This window comes from Pholcus phalangioides, unplaced genomic scaffold, assembly GCF_987345545.1.
Source record: "Pholcus phalangioides strain wild (caught in Gottingen) unplaced genomic scaffold, Ppha-v1.0 ptg000016l_1, whole genome shotgun sequence".
NCBI lineage: Eukaryota > Metazoa > Arthropoda > Arachnida > Araneae > Pholcidae > Pholcus > Pholcus phalangioides.
This window is the reverse complement of record NW_028301609.1, coordinates 9,092,579-9,116,887: the sequence shown is the minus strand read 5'-3', so window position 1 is coordinate 9,116,887 and position 24,309 is coordinate 9,092,579. Positions and strand designations below refer to the sequence as shown.

General features: G+C 35.7%; 1 protein-coding gene across 1 annotated transcript in view; it reads right to left on the bottom strand.

The window, feature by feature from the left end:
• Positions 1 to 24,309, bottom strand: part of LOC149074998 (uncharacterized) — a 174,708-nt gene that overhangs the window by 71,866 nt on the left and 78,533 nt on the right. Inside the window, exon 2 of the mRNA XM_089245978.1 lies at positions 16,354 to 16,438. The gene's annotated coding sequence lies outside the window, so the exon portion shown is untranslated. The remainder of the gene's footprint in view (positions 1 to 16,353; positions 16,439 to 24,309) is intronic.

Here is a 24,309-nt window from a genome sequence, read left to right as displayed (position 1 = left end):
GTATACATTAATATCCATGTTTTATCTATTGAGCTTTTCCTGTTTACTGTTTGCTTGGAGTTTTTTTTTTTTTTCTACGCCATTAATCCGGATGGAATGTATCCGGAAACAATGCATGAGAGAAAATACATAAAGGGTTTGTTTGCTTTTGGTTAATGTGCGAGAAATATCTGTAAAAATATTCTTATCTTATTGATTTTTAAATGTTTTACATCAGATGTATTTCTCGCGAATGAAATTTTAGTTTCCGGTAATTTCCATTGTGTTTTCAAAATTTGTCTGAAAGAATTTGATAATGTTTTTTTCCAACAGGTGTTGATTTCAAAATCGAAATATTTCAAAAAATTGAAAATTTTGTATTTTTTTTTTTACGAACGTGTGAATCTAAGTTTTGCAAAAAAACAACAACAAAAAACTGCAAATTTGAGTTTTTTTTTAAAATTATATAATTGTCGTGAATTTTGAAAATTTTCATGCTGTTTTCCATTTATATTGATGCGGTTTTTTTTTTAAAAAGAGCAAAGAAGGATATTTAAGTATTTAAAAATTGAAAAATTATATTTTTCTTTAATTACTCGAATTTTATTCCTATAATTTTTTTTTAAATCTTGTTATTTCTGTATCTATTTTTTTGAAGGAATTTTTCAATTCTGCAGCGATTTCAAACTTTTCCAATCTGAGAGTGTGATTTCTTTTGAATTTTAAGAATTTTAATTTTTTTTAAAGTTTCGAAAGTTTAGATATTTAATTATTATTTTAATTTGAATCTGAATTTTTAAAAATGTGAAAAAAGTTTAGTTTTCAAAAAAAATTCAAATTGTATGAATTCAATAAATAAATAAATTCTTTCAGATAAAGTAATGCAATTAAATTGGAATGTTTAAAATGCGAATAAAATTAAATATATTTTTAAAAATATTCATTACTTTTATTAATTCATTAATTTTTTTCAGAAATCCAAGCGGTTGATAAGCGTCCAATAGGAAGAAAAACCTTTAAATTGGAATTCTTTTACGTAGAAATACTTTTAGATTTTATGAACTTGAAAGTTTCGAAATATTTTAAGTTTATGCTGTATTTATATTGTTTTAAATTTTTGAATGAATCTGGATCTAAATTTCGAATCTATATGTTACTTCAAAATGCAATAGAAGAGCAAAAAAAGGTAGATTTCTAAATTCCAGGAATTTAAATAATTTACTGGTCATAGATATTTGAATTTTTTAAACACAGTTAGAAAATCAAGAGTAATTTCGTAGATGTTCAAAAACATTATAATATTTAAAAAAAAAAAAACAGGCTATCATGTATTTAATATTTAATCATTACCGTAAAAAAAACTACTTCACTAAATCGAATTGCTAAGCATTTATTTTAACTTGAATAGGCTCTAAATTAAAAAAAAAAAAGAAACTTAAAAAACATATTTTAATTAACATAATTTTTTTTTATCTTTCATGAAAAAATTGAAAATGAAATCAAGTCAATGTACATTGTACATGGAAAAAAAATAAAATATTTATTTAAAATCCTGGAATTTCTCAAAACCAATTCCATTTTTGTAAGAAATCCACTAAAAATCACAAATAGAAAAAAAAATCGAAAAAGAAAAAAATAATTCAATTTTTCTTTCAAATTGAAAATGAAATATTTGAAAAAAAACCGGATAAAATCAAAAGGACAGTGAGGTAAAAAAGAAGATATTTCTGAAAAAAATTGAATTTTCGAAAGTTTAAGTGAATCTTGATCTAAATTCTGAATGTATACGCAAGTAAAAATATAATGAAAATGCAAAGAAGTTATTTTATAAATTTTCTCTCCAGGAATTTTTCAAATTCAAATATATTGATGCTGTTAGAAATTTGAACGATTGAAATTTCGACGACAGAGATTTGAACGAGGAAGACAAAGAATCAAGCGCGAGATGTTTCTAAATTGCTTTTAAATATGCTAAAGTAATTTCCTTGATGCCCAAAACTATTATAATATTTAACGAAAAACTCGACTATTCAAAATTTAATATTTAATCATTATCAAGTAAAACAAACAAAAATTTAAATAATGTTTACATAAGTGAATTGAATTTCTAATCAGTTTTTCTTTGAACATCAATATTCATTGCTATTTAATTTAAAAAAAAAATCGAAACATCAAAAGAAAAATCATGATTTACATTAAAAAAACATTTTTTTTAATATTTCATTAAAAAATTCTAAAATCGAATTAACTCAATGTGTAATTACATGAAGGAAAAAAATCAAATATTTATTTAAAAATCCGGAATTTCTCAATCCCACTTCAAATTCTATTTCCATTAGAAATCCACTCAAAAATCGCCAAATACAAAAGAAAAAACAAATTAAAACAAGAAAAAAACAAACTAATTTTTCTTTCAAATTAAAGATGAAAAACAAAACAAACCAAAACCGAATAAAATCAAAAAAGGACCGTAAGATTAAAAGAAGACATTTATAAGAAGAAAGTAGAAGATTGTTCATTTGCACTGAAGAAGAGTATCTAACGGTACTTCATTTTCCCGGATCACTCTCGAGACTTCAAAAAAAAAATATATATATTTTTTCAAGAAAAGAAAAAAAAAAAATTTTTTTTTCCCGCGGAAAAAAGAGCTTAGTTTGCACAAAGTTCTTGTTTTGTTTTCCAAGTCCCGTTTTTTTTTGTCCTGGATATTGAGAGCTTTTATTACAGATCCCAGACATTGCTTTTTTTCCTACTTCAATTTTCTTTTTTTCTCCGTCATTCAAGCAATTTATTGCCCTTTTCTTTCTAATGTTTTAGCTTGAATAAGTTTTTATGGGTTCTTAAAGTATTTTTCTTTCCCTCGGTGTTTTTGGAATCCAAGATTAATTTTCGCTACGGTTTTTTTTTTTTCGCTTTTTTTCGAGTGGTCATGAATATTAGTGTTTCCGATTTTTTTTTCTCCTGTTTACTATTATATTAGAAATTTATCATGTTTTCCAACCAAAATTTGAATTGGGATACACTAATTTATAGTGTCATAAATATTTTGAAAACGTCGCAATCAGAAATTCACAAACCATCTTAGAATGCTCATAACTACAGCTCGGATTTCTCTCTTTGCATATATTTTTTTGCATGTTTTGCTATTTTTACGTGATAGAGCATATTTTCAAAATTTCAAGGCATACAGTGGAACTTCACTTAACGAGCAATACGCATAAAAAGAGGGCAAATTTTGACTCGGTTTCGCATTACGAGCAAAATGCGCTTTGTTCATTTATTTTCACGTTATCACAACTCAGCTGATGATTTTTTGCTATCACCCACACATGTGTTATAGAATTGCGAATGATATTCTCTCCTAAATTCTCCATTAAGCCTGCCTCACTCGGAAAATTAACTCGTGCGAGTGTAAATATTTACGATACAATATTAGATGCAGCATTGCAGCTATGCATACTATGCGCTTGAAGGTTTTTTTTTACATTCTACTTGGAAAAAACTGTGGGAATGATTTGAATTATTGAACGTGACATTGAAGGGCTAGCTCATGAACCTGAGAATTTAATTGTCGAAGAGATTGTGGGCTATGGACTGAGGGTGCATGAGGATGGCATTCAAGAACTAGTGGCGAAAAATGTCAAGGAGTTGACGGTAGATGAAGTGAGATGGATCTCTTTTGCCCGCACCAGCAAGAGTTTATGGATGGTATTTCGTCTGAAGAAGAGAGAAGCAAGGAGATGTCCCCCCCTCCCCCCACATAAAATGAGATTAGAAAGACGTGTAGAATGTGGGAATCTGTGCAAAACCACCCAAATAAAGCTGTAGAAGTGTGCGAGCAATGAATCTGCCCAACGAACATTGCAATTTCTCCTTCCCTAGAAATCCCAAAAAGGAGGTAAAAGCAAGTGACATTGGATAACTTTTGAAAGTCATGCAAAAAAAATTAGTTTGCAAACAACAAGGGGTCTGTAAATTGTCCTAAATAACTTGTGTCTGTAATAATTAAACTGTCCTCCTTTCTCTCGTCGTTAAGAGTTAATTGTCAATCAACTAGAGAACTCACTGGAGTTCTCTAGTCATCAAGCACCCTGGATATAGGTATAATGTGAATGTACAGGGCGTCCATAAATAAAAGAACCTATTTTAAAGCAGCGTACAGGTGAAACCAGCCATCAGAAAAGTGTGAAACTTTAAGGAGCAGCACTCTTCATGTAGTGATGTGAATTTGTTTCGGCGGAAAAAAATTAGTTGCACATGCCACCACCAGAGGGTGTTTCACTTTGAATACCTATAGTAAACATGTAAATTTATGTGATGTAACGCAGCAGCTGTTATAAAACCCAGAAACATTCGCGTAGATCTTGTTTCTCAATGTGTTTGCTGCTCACAGTGACGATAAGTTTACGAGATCGTGCTTTCTGGGTCAAACTATTTTACCAAAACAGCATTTCCGCAGTAACTGCTATATCGGAAATATATCTGACTTTTAGGAGGATTCAAAAAGGTCCTATAATTGTTGAAAACATTCGGATTATGATAACGAAATTTTAAACTACAGGATCGTTGGCTGTTCGCCCTGGAAGAGAAAGAAACCCCGTTTCTATAGACGCAGTACAGGAGGTTTCGCTTCAGGTGGAAGAGGACAGAGCTTCAAATTCTAGTGGTAGCAGCAGCAGCAGCATTAGTGCCAGGCGTGTAGCACAGGCGTTTGATAGACCACGTTCAACTGTCCATAAAATCATGCGGAATATCTTCCGATATTATCCGTAAAAACTTTCACTTGTGCAGCGGTTGCTTCTGCATGATTATGACGCTCGACTCTGGTTCTCACTGCAGTTTCTAGGTCGCGTTGAGGTAGATTCAGGGTATTGAGGTAGATGCCTTGGAATATCCTCAGGGCAGACGAAGCGCATTTTTACTCGGATGGTGCAGTCATACCATCCTGTACTCACAACTGCTGAAATTGGGAACCAGAAAATCCGCCCGCACGCTATCTTAAAGGTTCCATTGCATGCACCAAAAGTGACGGTATGGTGTGGTTTTATTGCATCATTTATTCTCGGTCCCTACTTCAACGAGGAGTTACGTTCTACAGGTGCAGTGACATGTTCGATCACCGGGAAGCGATATGCATTGTTGTTACAGAACGAAATTGTTCCGGCTCTGCAAGCACGTCATTGCCTTGCAGGCACAATGTTTATGCAAGACAGAGCTCTTCCACACATTGCAGCGTGTGTGTTAAGAATGTTCTTAAAACACATTTTACAGAAGAACGTGTCATCAGCCGGCACTTCCCTAATTTATGGCCTCACCGGACTTTAGACCTTAATCCATGCGATTTTTGTCTTTGGGGGCATTTGAAACATCTGGTAAGTCGTGATAATCCAAGAACTTTACCTGACCTTAAAGGCAAGACTTCACGCCACGTGTTGGACATTTCCGCGCACACACTTCGGGCAGTTGTGGAACATGCCATCTTGCGATTTCACATGGTATCTGAAAATGATGGCCATCACGTGGAACATGTTTTGTTGAAATAACAATTGCAAAAGTTTTTAACAATTGTAAACGTTTACTTAAATGTCTCATTTCTTAATAAAACGCTCTCTGGTGGCGACATGTGCAACTAATTTCTTCCCTCCCCCCCGAAACTAATTCCCATCACTTCATGAAGTTCTCCACAAAATTTCACAATTTTCTGATGACTGGTTTCGCCTGTAGGCTACTTTAAAATAGGGTCTTTTAATCATGGACGACTTGTACATGTTAGATTATAAATTCATGCCTTGATTAAATTTACGCAGCGAAGGTATTTTATTCTGGCTTTACGGAACTTAATACACTAGTATCTTACTGCCTAGGTGCGATTACACCAGAGCCTGATGTAGATTCTGCAGTAACTTGGCCAACAAAATTACCAGACCAGAATTGAACGTTTCCGTCGCTGCCCAGCCTTTGCAGGCTGTCTGGCGACTTACAGATCACCAGGGGTGGTATGAGAAGGAAAAAGACAAGTTTGTGCATGTGTGTAAGGTATGTAGTGTATGTGTGTGTGTAGAGAATGAATGAGCCAGGAGAGTATTGTTTACAAATCTTCGCGAAATGAATGCTCATCGAGATAAAACACAACACAATCGAAGAACAACGGGGAAATGCCTTAAGGGAAGCAGCTGATGATATGCTACCCAAAAACCCCAACATTATAAATATTTACATAATCGAGAGACACTAACCAGAGATGTCTGAGGTACTGTTGAACCCTCATCAGTCATATAACCATAATCAAGAACGTCAAAGAAAAAGTTATAATGAAGACATGACACATACCATCTCTGTATTGTAATAACATCAGTTTCAACACGACACGAACCCAATGCACCATTTTATGCAAGCGCAAATTATGAATAAATGAGAAAAATTATTAATTGCGAAAAAAACAACAACATATAAATGCCTCTGAATTGCGATCACAGCATCCGCAATATCAAACAAAACTGACATTAGATTGATAAATTGTTTTGAAAAAAAAAAAAAAATCAAAATCATGAAAATGTTCTGAAAATTAATTACATCAATTCGTCACCCAATCCACGCTCAGCAAGTCCATTGGCCTAGAGTGTACTGTGGGTATTCTAGGGTCATAATAGACAATTTCTCTAAGATGCGGGTGTTCAGAAGATCGTAGCCTGTCAAAATGAGCATTGGCAAGCTCCTTGATATAGTCCAAGATTAGTGGTAAGTCAAGATCTTTACGGATGTTTTTTCCTCTCACATACCAGGGGGCTCTGGTAAACTGACGAAGAATGATGTTCTGCTGTGTCTGTAAACGTTTCATATTTGCAAGACTGGCATGAGCCCACACTGGGGCAGCATATGTCAGAATAGGACGAATAATAGTTTTAAAAAGAATTACTTTATTCCTCAACGTTAGCCTGGCCTGTGGGAATGTGATTCTGGATAGCATCCCAACTGCTTGTGAGGCCTTATTTCTTACGTACATCACCTGAGGAGAACATGAGAGCGACTTATCTAGTATACAACCTAGATACTTGACTTGGAGTTTTCTTGTCAACACCGTATTGCCGATGTATATGGGAGTTCTTGGAAACTTGTACCGTCTTGTGAAGAGAATATATTGACATTTTTGATGATTCAACTTTATATCGTTGTCTTGGCACCAGTCCTCAACGTCTTCAGTTGATTCTTGTAAATTTTCAATACATTTTTTCCCTTTTTTTGTGATTGGTCAACAGGATGGCATCGTCAGCAAATAGACCAAGCATTCCGCGCTGAGGAGCTGGGAAGTCATTGATGTATAGCGCAAAGAGCAGTGGTCCCAAACAAGAACCCTGCGGGACAGACGCTCTTATTGGTCTAACAGTTGAGAGACAGTTGCCATTTTTGACTTGGAATCTTCGATTGGAAAGGTAACTGTTTAAAAAGATGATGAAATAGTCAGGCAAACCCAGGTCAATTAGTTTGGATAATAAGGTCGTGTGATTCGTTTTGTCGAAGGCCTTACATATATCCAGACAGAGAGCACAGACATGTTCCTTGTAGTTGAACGCAGTCATCACGAACTCGGTAACTCTGTGCAGCTGAGTAACGCAAGAATGCCCCCGCCTGAATCCGTGCTGCTCACTTCGAAGAATGCTGTTGAAGGACAGGAAAGCGTCAAGACGTGAAATATAGATACGTTCAAAGACTTTAGAAATGTTACTGAGTAAGCTGATAGGTCTGAAGTTTTGAGAGAAAAGTGGGTCAGTTCCAGATTTATGAAGAGGTTTGACAATAGAAAGTTTCCAGACATTAGGAAAATAGCTTGTCTGAAGCATGCTATTAAATATATTAGTGAATGATTTGAGGATAGAAAGAGGAAGATTTTTAAGAGCGAGATTTGAAATTTCATCATGACCAGAAGCTTTTTTAGTTTTGAGTTTGTTAATCATGCCCCTGATTTCGTCAACATTGGTCAAACCGGCAGCACCCATTCCGCGCAAGGCATCCGAGCGAACTCTATCCAGGAATTCTTGAACTTTTCCATGATGAGCTGAAGCAATACTTCGAGATTGCAGACTGTTTGGCATGAATTGCTTTTCATAGTTATCAGCTAACGTTTCAACAATCTCTTCATTTGTATACAACAGTTGACCTTGTTCGTTTGTAATTTTGTCCACCGCTGGAGATTTTCGTTTACAGATTTTCCACGAATTCCAAAGTGAGCCATCGGATGCTGTGGCCTCCTCAATGAAGTGGGTGAATCTCTCATTGACATATTCAGTTGTTTCTTGTCTTATTTCCTTTTCTAGTCTGTTTAGAGTGGTTTTGTCAGACCGTCTTCTAAATCTTTGCCAGAGCTTTCGGACCCGGTTTTTTAGTCTGATTTTGTCCCGTAATTCTTCCGAAATGCCAAATCTGTTTTCTTTTGCCTTAATCTTCCTGGTAGAGGCTTGAATAGCTGTTTTAATTTGTTCAGTCACATCAACTACTGCATTTTCAATACAGTTCGTCGTCAATTCCGCTGAGTTCCACACTGGTAATGTTTCCAGCGTAGAGCGGAAGATTTCCCAGTTGGTAACCAGTTGATATGGAATATCCTTTGGTCTAGTTATATCGATGGTGAAAATAATAGGGTTGTGAGTTGAATTAAGTTTGGCAGTTGTTTCGAAAAAGATGTTGTGCCTGAAGTTTTTGGAGATTCCATAGTCCAGAACATCGGGTCGATAAAATCGACTAGTAGGATAATTGGTTGGAATGTTCGATGAATGAATGCACAAGCAATTATTCCTACAAAATCTTTCTAGAACTCTACCTTGTCTATTTGTGGAATGGCTGAAGAATGTAGGGCTTTTACAGTTCCAGTCGCCAGCAATTAGTACCGGATTGTTGATATTAACGAGATAGTTTAGGAGATTGATATCAACATGGTTATTAGGTGGTTTGTAAATTGCACAAATGGTTATTGGTGATCTGTTGATGAAGATGTTTACTGCCAAAGCTTCCATTTCAGTTGAAGAAGGAATCGAAAGTTTTTGGTGAGGAATGTCCTTTTTAACGAACACCGCAATTCCACCACCCCTTCCATGTAGACGGTCTTCACGTAAACAGACAAAATTAGAGATATTGGAAGTATGAGAAGGTTTTAAAAAACTTTCACAAACCAGTGCTACATCAATTTGTAGGTCATAGAGTAATTGTTTGAATTCTTGTAGTTCCTGTTTAAGCCCAGTGGCATTCCATGCCAGAATTTTCAGCGGTTTGCTGATAGTTGACACTGGTGTATTAATTTTTGAGCGCTGAAATAAAACCAATCAGAATTTGAATAAGGTTATGAGCCTTATCTTCAGAAATGCCCATATTGACCAAAAGTTCTCGCACAACATTGGAAAAGTTCTCGATGTTGTTCTTCTGTGAATTCTCCACTGTTTCATTAGTAGTTGAAGACATACAAACTGAATGTACAGACGCATCAGTGACATCAGTTTCATCAATGACAAGGTAAGGTACTGGCATTTGCCTGTTTACAGAATTATTATAAGATTTGGAAAGTTCAGACGGCTTAACTATGTGATCGCCGAAAGAATCATCACGATTATTAAGATGTTTGTTGAATTCATGAATTACATCTGTGAAATTAATTCCAAATTGATTATTTTTGTAATCTAATATTTTCACTTGCTCGGCTTCGTTATACTTTCTGTTCAGCTCCTCGACCAGTTCGGCTTCCGTGAGATGCACTTTGCCTATTCCAAGAATATGTGGTCCCTTTAAGACTTCGTCTACAGAACGTTGTAATACCAACGGGATTGTACTAGCCTTGACCCAAGGATTTGACTCCGTTTTAGTAGACAACTCATTTTCAGAAAAGTTGTTTTCCCCATTTCTATCTCTTCCTCGTTCTAAAACTACGTTATTTCCTACGCTGCCTAGAAGGGGGAAATCTCGAAGCGAAGGTGGAAGCTTGGAGATGAAGGTTCTTCCAGATTCACCTGTGGAAGCAGGTCTGGCAGGGCACTTAGAATACGTTCCTGTATGAGGGCCTCCACAGAAGTAACACTTTATCTTGTTCAGATCTCCCTTAACCAAGCAGCTTCTAGTACTGTGTCCTTCTGAACAAAATGCGCATATGGCTTGATTATGGCAAAAATAACTTGTATGTCCGAATTTCATGCAGTTCCTGCATTATGGCCAACAAAATTACTTAATTGTGATTTTGTACGTATAAAATTTTCTTCATAATATATTAAAAGTTTATTAAAACCTCAAAATTTCATTAAAAAAAAAAAATTGTACTTACATTTTGTTTTTTTATTATCAATTTAGTACTGTGCTTTTCAGTTTACGAACAGAAGAATCACATTTTAAATTTCTAAAATTGTTTTAGAAACTGCCAATAGATGACGCTAATATGCAAAAAATGAAGAACGTTGCATTAATAAGACTGCCGTCATCTAATGATGACTACACTTGCATCCATCCATTTCATGGAACAGTCTAATTCACATATAAATTCGCTTCATGCATTTTATATTGGCATCTATTCTAAAATTCTCTCTGAAATTATTCGCATGCAAGCTACATTTTTTTTTCATAAATCACCATTCATTTCTTTTAATTACTTTTACTTTTGACGCCTCCAATCTTAGGAAATCTAAAACAGTGCTCTCTCTCTCTTTAACCTTTTACACCTACGATCCGACAAAAAATAACTAAACAGGAGAAGTAAGAAACTTAAATTTTGAGACTGGTGAAAAGAAATGAATGGAAGTAATAATCTTAGGACCAGTACAGAATAAATGAATGGGACGAGTAATTGGCGGACTGGCAAAAAATAGGACAAATACGAGAAATAATTTTTGGACTGACGCGAAACATAACGAAAATAAGAGAAATAATTTGCAGAAATGAAAAAAAAAAAAAAAAATACATGGAAGGAATAAAATTTGCGAAAAGCGACAAACAATAAAAACGCCACAAATAGGAGAAATAATTTTCTGAAAGGCAAAAAAACAGGAGCAGTAATTTTCCGACCGGTGAAAATAAATAAATGGAAGGAGTAATTTTTTAGGACCTGCACAAAATAAATTAATGGGACGAAAGTAATTCGCGGACCGGCAGAAGATAAACCACAACAAATAGAATAATTAACTTGCGGACCGGTGAAAAAAAAAAAAATACCGCAAATAGAAGAAATAATTCGCGAAAAATAAATTAATCTGAGGAATAATTTGCGAACAGTAATTGCAAACAAATACATACCACGAATGAGAGCCGGCAAAAATTCGAATCCCCCACCATCGCCACATTGGTGGTCTGTTGAAGTTGGTTTCCCCCTCCGATTCCCAACTTCTAGGCGCGAACGCGAGCCATTCTCCGCGTTAAAAAATTCTCGCCACCGAGAGCAACAGGCCTCTCTACAACAGTACCATTATTCGGTCATTACACTTCACTCATAGTTAGAAAAATTGATGGCAGATGGCAGCACTATAACAAGCATCACATTAAAAAAAAAATTCACGGCAGGCCCACAACACATACATGCTGAGCTTCCAGCATGGCCCAGATCTTCTTCGAGCACTTGCTTATATCCATTCATTGACACTTGCTTATATCCATTCATTGAGACAGAATGGCAGGTCATGATCTGGATAGGAGGACCGGCAAAAAGAAAATACAACAAATAGGAGTGATAGTTGGCAGATAAAAAAAAAAAATAGAGAAATAGGAGAAATAATTTGAGGACCTCTCGATATCAAAAATTAAGATTATTATAGTGACTATTGCCTTTGATGATTTTTTTCGGCTGTAATTGGCAACTTAATTGCCTTTAAAAATTTGTTGGCAGTAATTGGTAACTTGCCTCTGAAAAAACAAAAATTTTGACTAATTTGTAACTTCACTTGATTTTGAAATTTTTCTTGTCTGCAATTTGACAACTTTACTTTCACTTGACAATTTTTTGGCGATTGTTGGCGATAACGCGTATGAATTACGCTTTTTCCGTGAGGAAATGATTGACAGCTTAGGCATTTATCTTTTTGTGTGTGTCTCTGATACTTTTCTAATGTAACACGTTTCGTGCGTCGGCAGGAACACTCACGCCTGTGGGCCAGAGGTTGTGCATTGAGACTATGTATATACCACTTCTCAACAGAGAAGAATCACTGTACGGTACTGTAGACCAAGAAAGACATCATTGAGATGCGAACAGTATTCCCATCAGAAATCGTTCCACAAAAGAAAAAAAACACATCGTATAACACATAGGAAACTGCCTACATCGGTAGCACGTTGCCCGATAAAACAAATACACGGTCAATTTTCTCGGCTTCGTGAAAACAAGAATGAAAAAGTTGTTGTTTTCTACCTCGAAAAAAATAAATAGAAAATTCTTTGTTTCTTCTCCCATATAAATTTATGTGTTTATTTCTTATCTGTGGTTGTAGAACATAACCACGTTATACTTTGCTATCGTAAGAGAATAAATAATAATAATAAGAAAAAAAAACCCCAAAAAGAAGTAATCTTTCTTTTTGGCGAGTTTCGTTTCCATTCCACCAAATACTTATACGTATATATCTTGTTTTTTTTCTTCCCCTGGCTTAATCCCAAGTGATCTTTCAAAGATGAGCGCAAGAAGAGAAGAAGACTCCGAACGCAAAATAAAATGGAAAGAAAAGTAAGAGAATCTTGTCCTAAAAGCTAAGAGGGAAGAGCGACATCTGTCGGTCGATTACGCAGAGATGCATCAAATGGATTCGTTCCCCTCGCTCGCCGTCGTCATCTTCTACTACTGAGGGTATGTTGTTGCAGTATATTCCATTAAGCGTGGGTGCACCTCGGGAGAAAAAAAAATAAAAGGGAGGTCTCATTGGGAGGCCAAATGCCATCGTTATACTATACAAGATGAAAGTCGTGGTCGCCGCCGTGGAAAAATATAAATCCGCCATATACGAGGAAACTGGAGAAGCATATGTTTTATATATAGGGTGTCTACTTTTATTATATTTTCCAATAGCTTATTCTCAAACCGTTAGCCTTGGAGGTAACTTGCAATTGCGAAAAATTTTAAATATCCTATCATGAATCATCTGAAAATCGGTTAAAGCAAGGGAATTATTTCTGAAAAGAATCTTAAATTTAAATTTCTATAAGTTTATTCGGAATCTTAAGTTAGTGCTTCCTAACCTATGGTTCGCAACGATGGCGCAGGTAGTCCACAGGCAGACTTGAATAAGTTTAATTCAAACTGGGGATGAAAAATTATTTTTACTCTTTAATTGATATTAGCAATATCCGTATGGGTTTGGAATATAAATTGCACCTTTACACTTTTGGGATAATCATATATCATCGAGAAAGATGCGGTCACCTTGCGATCCTATGTATTGCTAATACAGTAGTAGTAAAAAAAAATGCAATTTACGAAAAATTTGCTAATTATTGCTAAAATTGCTGAAGCGTGAGGAAATAAAAGAGTGCAACAAATCGCAATAAACGACAATAAAAAAATGTATTTCAAAAGAAAAAAACCAATTTTTTCATATGACTAGGTATTGAGATGTTTCATTGAGACAAATGCGAGAAACAGTGATCTGATATACATCACCAATTGCCATAAAAAAACGTTTTCATAAGTCGGCAAAACTTAAACAAACCAAGTTTGGCGGAAAATTACAAGTCAGCGGAGAATGAAGAGCTAGCTACCAACAAAAACTGGGAGCTAATTGAAATGTAATTCATGAAAAAAAACGTTTAACATGACAAACATGTGAGATGAATATTTAAATAATATTTACAACCGTAATTGTATAACATATGAAAACTATATTCATTCACGATTTTAGTAAAAATTACAAATTCAAATTATCTTTGTTGAAAAAAAAAGGGATAATGGTATAAATCGAAATGCATAAGGAATGTCCCCTAAAATCCATAGCATATGGCCACTTCAATTATGCCGTAAATTAGAGGCCCGTCGAACTGTTTCACATATTTTACTGGTTATTAAGGTTTAGAAAAATTGAGAAACACTGATCTAAATCATGCCTTTTCAAAATAAGGAAAATTCCAGATCTGAAAAGCCGGGGCTCAAAACCCGGCTCTTGCCCTAGAGGACATAGCTCTGTTAATGTCAATGCTTGCCAGTTTGAAATTGGGCAATAATGAGAAAATAACGAATTCAAGAAATTTCTCTAAAAATATTTAGTTCTCCAAATTTTCATACAGATTTTAAATAAGTTAATTTATACAATTTTATCTCATACAGGTTTTAAATATTTTTGGAATTTTTTCAATAGTATATCATAAAAATAGTAACAGGTTGATGATGCCTGATTACATTAATTTCATATTAGTCAGAATTTCGGATTATAATTAGGGCTGGGAATAAATTGAAATTTTTAACAGATTAATCAAATTTTTTTTTGTCTATTAATCGTCTGATTAATCGAATATTTTCAAATGATAAACATTTGAAAATATGCGTACCCGAAAAGAGCGCCCGAAAAACGCACGTAGATGCTATTCATTTTGCGCATTTACCTATTGAATGGATGTGATATAAACAAATATAGAAATATGATGAAGAAACAAAAGCCGCTAGCGTGAAGCAGTTTAATATGGTGGTTTAATCGTCAAATCCTGAAGTTTCTTGACTAAGATCTTGTCTATTTTAAAATCAGTTATTTTAACTGATCTGAAACTATTTTCGATTTTCGTATATTCTTTTAGTTTTCTCCTTGAAATGGTACTTGTGGGGAAAAGGAGCTGATGTTTTCCAAATAAGAAAAATGCTATTTACAGTGGGGACAATAAATTTTGATCTTGTCTTCTAAAACTTCCACCAAACCCGATTAAAAACTAAAATAAACACCAGTTTTCGTTGAATCCATAAAATTTGATCAAAATATCTATCCAAATAATTATAAATATGGGCCCTTATCTGAAATGACATGTGTTGGAACATAATTCCAAGACATCTAATCGGTTTAATTGAATAAACAAAGTTACATTATATGAGCTTTTAATAAAAAATTTAATCGAATTGATCGGGCCGATTAACGCTACTTAAATTTTTAACTGTGATTAACATTTGATCGATTTACCAACCTGATTAATCGGACCCATCCTTATCTGAAATGTTATGCATAGAAATATAATTCACAAGACATCTAATTGGCTTAGTTGAACAAATCAAGTTAAATTATAAACTTTTTAATAAAAATTTCATCCTAATCGGATTGATTGAGTCGATAAACTCAACTAAAATTTCTTAACTGCGATCAACAATTAATCGATTAACGACCCGATTAATCGGACAAGCACAAAATTATAATCAATCCAAAACCATTCAATTTTCTAAAAAAAAGTAAATTCATTCATAAAAGAAAAGTTTTTTTTTTAAAAAACAAAAAAAAGATCATATGCATAAATAATTATAATAAATTACATAAGAATATAACTATATATATATATGTATATATATAAAAAGCTTATCATTTATATCCTTCCAAATAATTATTCATCAGAACTGTACAAAAACCCAATTCAAGCGATTCCCAATACCATAAAAAAAAAAACAACAACTTTAATACATAATATCTTTTACGATATTACAAAAATTATCCAAAAAAAGGGAAAGAAAATTGGAATCCGTATCATTAAAAATTAAGGAACGAATAAATTTTTCATCGTTTTCGAGAGGATCAAGCAAAGAATAAAATTGTTATAATCTCTTTTCTACTAAAAGTTAAATACCCAAAATCAATCAGGAGATTAAAATATTAAATCCAAGACATCTTTAGGGAATCTAAAAGTCTTAAAAAGAATGTTTCCTCTCCTCCTTTTTTTTTCTCTTCCCGTCAGTCTCTAATATTACTGAGAAAAGAAATAGGATTTTTTTTCCAGAATAACGATTTTTAGAGAACGTTTATCTCTTAAAAGAGAAAAAATGTAAAAGAAATATTTATTTATTATTATTATTTTTTCAAAAAAAGAAAAAGAAAAAAGGATGAAAAAGAATAGAAAAGATTCTCCCAATTGCATTCCTTTGAAAAGAGAGAGAAAAACACAACAGAATAAAATAGAATCTCGAGATTGGCTTTTGCTTCTTAAAACTTCTGTCAAACACATACACAACTTATTTAATATTGCATTTTTGTTTTTATCTGAAATTCTTTCTATTATCGTAAATGTATTTTAGATTAAAAACAACTTGATTTGGAGCTCTTAAAAATTAATTATTTATAATGAATTGTTTGTTCCGAGTGTTTTTTTTTTATCGATTTTAAAATCAGGAATAATACCAAAAATGTACTTATCTTGACGATTATTAGCTATTGATGTTTGATACATATATATGGTACTTACTTGCCAACTGGCCACTTCTGGTATTTAATCACCAACCGGTCAGTGTTTAACGTATCCTTTCCGATTTCCGTGGGGTTACATTAACCTGCGAATAAAAAAATATATATAAGTTTACGGATGTGTTATCGAATGTACAAATGCAAATAAGGCCACAACTGGCAAATCGCCCAACGAGATCGATGGAAAAATTATGCCCATAAAGAATATGGATGCCGATTATAACCAAAATACACCAGCTTAATATCACAATCAACTTATATCGCAAAAACATATACACTGCCCATGAAAAGGGTTATGGTTATCTTATTTAAGGAAATCCACCAGATAATAATAAGGTAACTTCTAGATTTATCCCAACGTGATTATCGTACTTAAACTAACGACCGCCAGAGTTATGCCATTTTCAATTTATCCAAAACCTTATTAGAAGAAAAACTGCCTATGACACCTCAATCTTGAATTGCCCCCTTACCAATAGATACTACTGAACCAGACTTGCACCTCGACCATATTCCTCTGCGGACCTTCTAATGAATTGGTAGATATTGGAAAGTGTACGTATAGTGAACTTTCGGTGAAATTTGTTTCGGTGTAATGTTTCTTATGTGTAGTGCTGCCACCTGCCATTTATGTTTTCTAACTATGCGTGAAGTGAAATCATTGAATAATATACGGTTGTAGGTTGCTCTCGGCGGCGAGACTTTTTAACGGGCAGATCGGCTGTAGCATTCGCGCCTTGAAGTTGGGAACCATACCAATAGATACTAGTGTCCTATTGTCGAAGCGGTTGACTGACGGCGCATTAATAACTCGTGGTCCATCCTGACCATCCCGTTGAAAATTTTGAACACTTCGATCCCACGACACATGCGTTCCTCCAATTTAAATATACGAAATCAAGAAAGACTTGATTTCGTATATTTAAATTGGAAATATAAGCTCAAGCCTTGTGTGCGGACAAGAGTGAGTACACAGGGCCGGATTAAACATTAAACAAAATAAGCACGTGCTTAGGGCATCACTACCAAAGGGGCACCACAAAAAGATATCAAATGGGTTTTTTTTTAATGCAAATTTTTTTTTTCAACATCGATCATCCAATAGAAGATCCTAAAATTTTAAGAACACTTGATTGTATTATAACTAGTTGAAGATCATTATCACAAGGATGGCACAAAAGACGAGAAACTAATAATATTGCAAACTAGACTTCATATTATTGCTGAGTTTTCCGATTAGCTTTTCACAATTTTCATAAAGTACGCTCAGGGCTGTCTTATTATTATCCTACGCCCACATACGAAGCGATTTTTCTGAGAGAGGCACTATTACCTAGCTAAATATTCCTACCTACCTACCTATTTGCATATTTACTCTTGAAAATCGGAACCAGATCTAATTGTCACTTGACACCCCGGTGCAAGAAGTGCCCAGATTGGCCCATGCAGTAAACCAAGTTCTACAGAATAAGGACATGATTTTTGTGGGTCATTGGTGTATCAACTGTGTAGTTTGATCTATAGAAGTGAAACAAATGCCACCAGGTGTAAGGCCCCTTTCACACGGCGCGGATGCGGGTCCGCATACACTTTCACACGAGCACTGAAGGTTGAAATTCGTGCATAAAAACTATTTTTTCGCAATTTTTGTAATTATTTTTCTCCTTCACCAATTCAGCGCCCATAGGCAGCCTAGAGGCATTCTTTGATGGTTTAGTCTAGAACCCCATAGAATATGGGTCTAAAGATGTCTTCTTTCCGATCCTCACAAGTAGTCGATGGGAGAAAATGTCTTAAAATATTTTCAAAAGATATTGAAAAAAAATCTGTCTTTTCGGAAAAATATGAAAGAAAAATCCAATCCAAAAACATCCAAAACATTCGATGTTCCAAAAAAAAAAAAAAAAAAATTCAGGAGATATCAAAGAATTTGCAAGTAGAAAAAAAGGGGACGGGTGGAGACTTTCAAAATGTCTGAGCTTAGAAATATTCACATCACTATTCTGTCTTAGGCCGGGATTACACTATAAAAGTTTTATCAAAGTTCCTTTATAAAACTTGAAAAATGCAACCAATAGGCGGATCAGTTAATTTCGCTCGAATATAACAGATGCGTTTATTGGTTACATTTTTCAAGTTTTATAAAATTATTTTTATCAGAGTTTTATAGTGCAATACCAGCCTTAGCCGGGATTACACTATAAAAGTTTTGTAAAAGCCCTTTGATAAAACGTGAAAAATTCAACCAATAAGATCACCGGTTGCATTTGCTTGAATGCAGCAACCGATGCGCCTATTGGTTGAATTTTTCAACTTTTATAAAAGTTATTTTATAAAACTTTATAGTATAATCCCGGCCTTAAGTCCGGATTACAGTATAAAAATTTTATAATAATTCTTTTAAAAAAAGCAACTAATAAATTTATCGGTTGCATTCGAGGTGACGTATATGAGGGTACATCATATTGATGAACAGGGACCCTCATATGGTGTTTTTAAGGGTATTTATGGCAAAATAATTAAACAAATTCCGTGCAAAATTCCGTTAAAAAGTAGCCAAAGATGCGGACGAATTCGCTCCGCATCCGCATCGTGTGAATAGCTCCGAATAAACTTATTGTCAAAACTTCTATGTGCGGATGCGGAGCCCGCACTTAGGTTTTGACGCATGCGGACGACGTCCGGACCCGCATGAACATTTCCTAGGTGCGGAGATTTTTCGGCTCGTCTGAAAGGCGCAGTATATTCCAATTGTTAAAACTTCTTCCGCGTCCGCTCTGTGTGAAAGGCATCTAAATTACAAACTTAAGAATGTATCAAAGGGTGATTCGTCAGAAATAAGATACCTACAGCCAGGGCCGCAACTGGATACTTGGTTAGCCGGGCAACCACTCATTTAGGCACCCCCTCGTAATGCTGAAGAATAGGTTGAATGGTGAAATTTGCGCCCCCTTTTGTGATGCGCCCGGGACACCAGACCCACCTGCTCCCTCCCCCAACTACTTGCGGCCGTACCTATTGGTAATATTATGGCCATTCTAAGATTCAATGGTTTGTCCTTAGAGTGTCGTTACAGCCTTTATCTCATCAACCGTTCGTCGTAGTGGTTCTAATTTCAAAAATTCTCAAAATGGGACCAGAAATCACCCTGAACAAGTTTTGGGGATGAAAATACAGTGTACACAAAATAAAAAATGTAAATTTTCATACGATTCCCCCTCCCCGTCCTCTAACATCCAATTAAACACTTGTTGCGCTTTCTCTTCTGACCCCGCAACAAACTAATTACATGTTTTTAATTGCATTATTCCCTGAGATATTTAAATTCAAAATCGGAGACAGGCCCGGGCTTAGGAGAATTTCGCGGCCCAATGCAACGAAAAAATTTTTGCGGCCCGCTCTGAAAAAAATTTATGTAGTTGCTTCCCGATTTACAAACTTTTCGAGTTACGAACTTAAATCTTGAAGGGGAAATTTTTTTTCAGAAAAAGAACGCATTTTATCACACTAATTTTTTTTTCATTATTTCAGGAACGCGTTGATAGTCCGGATCGTAATGAAACACGATCCATTGAGAGGGGATGGCATTTAAATTAATTTCACCAAATTCATAAATTATTAATAATAATTAGCGTGGGTCCACGTGCTGACACTTCATCGTGCCTCGAATGATATTGAACAGTCATGAATTTTTGTCATTCTTTTAAAGCGCTTCATCATCTCTTTATCAAATATACGTTGCAATTCGATAACTTCGTTTTTTATATTCATCGAGAGGTTGGTGCGCTAACCCCTCGATGGGGGACTCCTTGTGGTAGCAATTTTTTCTGTGGTCATGTCGCCGTTTCTGTTGTATCAAGAAAGTTTTCGGACAAGGACGAACCGGGTATCGAACTCGCGACACCTCTAAACATCCTTTGGTACTTTAGGCGAGCATCTTATCGACCTGGGCTACCGCGCCTCAATGAAAGAGATAATTCCAGAATTAATGAGAGAAAATATTCTAGAATTAATGTAAGAGAGAATTTCAGCATTAATGAAAGAGATAATTTCAGCATTAATGAAAGAGATAATTTCAGCATTAATGAAAGAGATAATTTTAGCATTAATGAAAGATAATTCCAGAATGAAGAAAGAGATAATTCCAAAATTAATTAAAGAAACAATTTCAGAATTAATGAGATATAATTTCAGAATTAATGAGATATAATTTCAGAATTAATGAGATATAATTTCAGAATTAATGAGATATAATTTCAGAATTAATGAGATATAATTTCAGAATCAATGAAAGAAGTAATTCCAGCATTAATAAAAGAAATAATTTCAGCATTAATGAAAGATACAAATCCATAGTTGATGAAAACAATTATTCCAGAAGCAATGAAAGAAATAATAATTAATAAAGGAAATAATTCAAGAAATAATGAAAGAAAATTCAAGAAATAGTGAAAGAAAATTCAAGAAATAGTGAAAGAAAATACCAGAGTTAATGAAGGAAAATCCAGAATTGATGAAGGAAAATTATTCCAAATTAATGAATGAAATGATTCCAGTATTAATGAAATAAATAATTTTCACCTTTAGATGAGTTCTCGATCCTTTTTTTCTAATCTTTAAAACCCAATATTTAGAACTGTACATTTCTATGGACAAATTGCCAGGCGGGAACTTTGTTTTCCCCGAGTCACGTGATTTCCTTGCATTTGATGTCGCTGCGATCGCGCCGGCTGGATGCTCCCTCCAGTAATATAAGTTCCGGTAATATAATCTCGATGTAAGCGAGGACCCGACGTTTCGGTAATATATGCTCGATGCAATCCTCAGAATCTCTGTCGTCTGCTTCTCTCCAGGTTACTTGTTTTGGACGTCTCCTTGTGTCCTGAAAAAATTACTGAACTGGCAATTCGAACTTCCAGTTCTGTTTGTGAGCTTAGCTTGTAGGGAACAGAACAAATCGTCTGTCGTCTGCTCATTAAGAGGTTCTTCGTTTTGGATGCCTACTTATGCTCTAATAAAATAACCGAACTTTCAGTTTAAACTTCCAGTTCAGTTTATGAGCTCTGTTTACAAGGAACTGAGTGGAATAAAGAATATAGTTTTTTTAATTTAAACTTCCTCATCACCTCATGAGTCGCTTTTGAATTTGCCATTAGATGGCAGCACATTACTATAAAGTGGAGCCTGGAAAAATGCACTTTTTACGATCTTACCTGTCATCTGCTTGTGTGGAGGTCCTTTGTTTTGCAAATTTCACCCCTGACAATTCACCTGCCCTTTTCATATGAGCGACCCGGTGAGTGACCAATTGAGTGACCCTATTAGTAATCAAGTGAGGTGAACATTTTCCCTGATATTTCGCCTGCCCTGACTGTATGAAAGGATATATGAATGGTACAAGTGACCGTATGAGTGACTAAGTGCGCGACTACGTGAGTTGGACCGGATATCTCATTTCAAACCCGAAATGTCGTCCCTTTGGTAAATGTTAGGTGAGTATGCGGCAGAAATTTGCACAAAGCATAATATAATGTCTTTTGCTTTCAAATAAAAATACAAATACAACGCCACAACAGGCAAATTGCCCAACGAGGTGGCTGACTTAAGAACATCATGGATCCCCGAGCCATTTTTTGGAGGCCCTACCTACTACTGCTACACCACACATGCACCCCCCCCCTCGCGGAACCCCCCAACGAATCGGTACATGCGTGAATGTGCGTGTATGTGTAGTGCAACCTGACGTAAAGTTTGTTACTGTGTAATGCTTGTTATGTGTAGTGCTGTCATCTGCCCCCAGTTTTTTCTAACTATGAGTGAAGTGTTATGGTTGAATGATTTACCGTTGTAGGACTGTTGCTCTCTGTGGCGAGACTTTTTAACGGGGAGATCGGCTCGCATTTGCGCCTTGAAGTTGGGAACCACAGAAAACCAACTTCAGCCGACCACAAAACATAAATGCATTGGCGTACGTATTAAGCATGACGGGGAAGGGGTAGTTTGGGGGGGATTTTAATGCTTTTCTTTAGGAGTGTTGTTTTACAGCTTATGTCGAAAAATTTCGTTGCAACGTAAATTTGGAAACAATTATTTTATGCTTCACAGCAAATTTCAAAATTTTAGAGCCCATTAAAGTACTACATAACCACCTAGAAGAGGGGAGGGGGATAATCTTTGCAGACACTCACCCGGTCAATCATACGGTCACTCAAACGTGCACTTGCTTGGCCACTCACTTGGTCATTATTACGGTCACTCATATGGTCACTCACCACATCACTCATATGGTCACTCACTACATCACTCATATGGTCACTCACTACATCACTCATATGGTCACTCACTATATCACTCATACAGTGAACCACATCACTCACTTGGAAACTCAAATAAACAATCACTCGGTCACTCATTCGGTCACCCATATGGTCAATCTCTCAGTAACTCCCTTGGACACTCATACCGTCACTCACCTCGTCACTCATACAATCATTCATATGGTCAATCACTTGGTCACTCTTACAGTCACTCACTTGGTGAATCATACAATTATACATATGGTCAATCACTCGCTCACACACTTTGACACTTACATGGTCAATCATTCGGTTACTCACTTGGTCACTCATGCAGTAAATCACTCGGTCACTCATGTGGTTAATCACTCATGCAGTAAAGCACTCGTTCACTCATGTGGTTAATCACTTTGTCACTGATACGGTCAATCACTTTGTCACTGATACGGTCAATCACTTTGTCACTGATACAGGTCAATCACTCAGTCACTCACTTTGGAATTCATACAAGCAATCACTCGGTCACTCATACAGTAAATCCCTTGGTCACTCATGTGGTCAATCACTTGGTCACACATACGATCAATCACTTGGTCACACATACGATCAATCACTTAGTCACTCTCTTGGTTACTCACTCATACGCTCAATAAATCAGTTACTCACTCGGAAACTCATACAAGAATTCAGTCGCTCACTCACTCGGTCACCCGTACGGTCAACTACTCGGTTATTCATATGGTCAATCACTCAATCACTCACATACCGTCACTCGTACAGTCAATGCCACGCTCATAAATATTGTCGCTCACGTGGTCAGTCATTATCACTCATTTGTACGGTCACTAACTCACTCTTAAGGCTGATTTCGCAGCCACTTGGTTACTCATCCACTTATATGGATACTCACACAGTCAGTCACTCATACAGTCGCTCATGCGTTCAGGGCAGGTGAAATATCAGGTGCGAAAATTTCGGGGGAAAAACATCCCAGGAGCCAAATGTCAGGGGCGAAATTTCCGGGGAAGAAGCGTTTCAGGGGCGAAAAGTCGGGTGCGAAATTTCCGGATTCCTCCTGCAGCAGGGGGTCGCTAGGCTGGGATTTTTGTTGGGGCCTTAGAGGATAGATTTTTCACTGGTCCCTCGATAAAGAATTTATAGTATGAAAAAACAAGAATTATAAGAAACTAGGCTAAAGCCTTTCAGCCCCCATAGAGGCCACGCGACCTATGTAGCCACATGGGGCACCTCTCTAGAAAAGGGTGCCTAATCCGAATTGGAAGATAAAAAAAAAATTGTTGAGCTGAGAAACGTGATCGGGAGGCTCCAAAAATAGATCCCGCATGGGCAGAGATTTCTTTCTTTTTTCTGCCATTGCCCATTTGCATATCAAGGCCACCTTAAGACCATCGTAGACCCGGAGCCACAACTAGAGGTTTGGCCAGCTGTGTCAAGCAAGCATTTTGGCACCCTCTTGTAATGTTGAAGCAGAGTTGGACACGATTCAGAAAAGAAACCATAATCGGTGTTCTTATTGCCGGTTCTTTGGCCGTGCGACCTGAGTGGCTGTATGGGACACCGCCAGGTGCGGATCTAGGCCGATGTGTCGGGAGAAGCGAATTTTCGTGGGCCCCACTCGTGGCCTGCAGGCGATGTGTGTC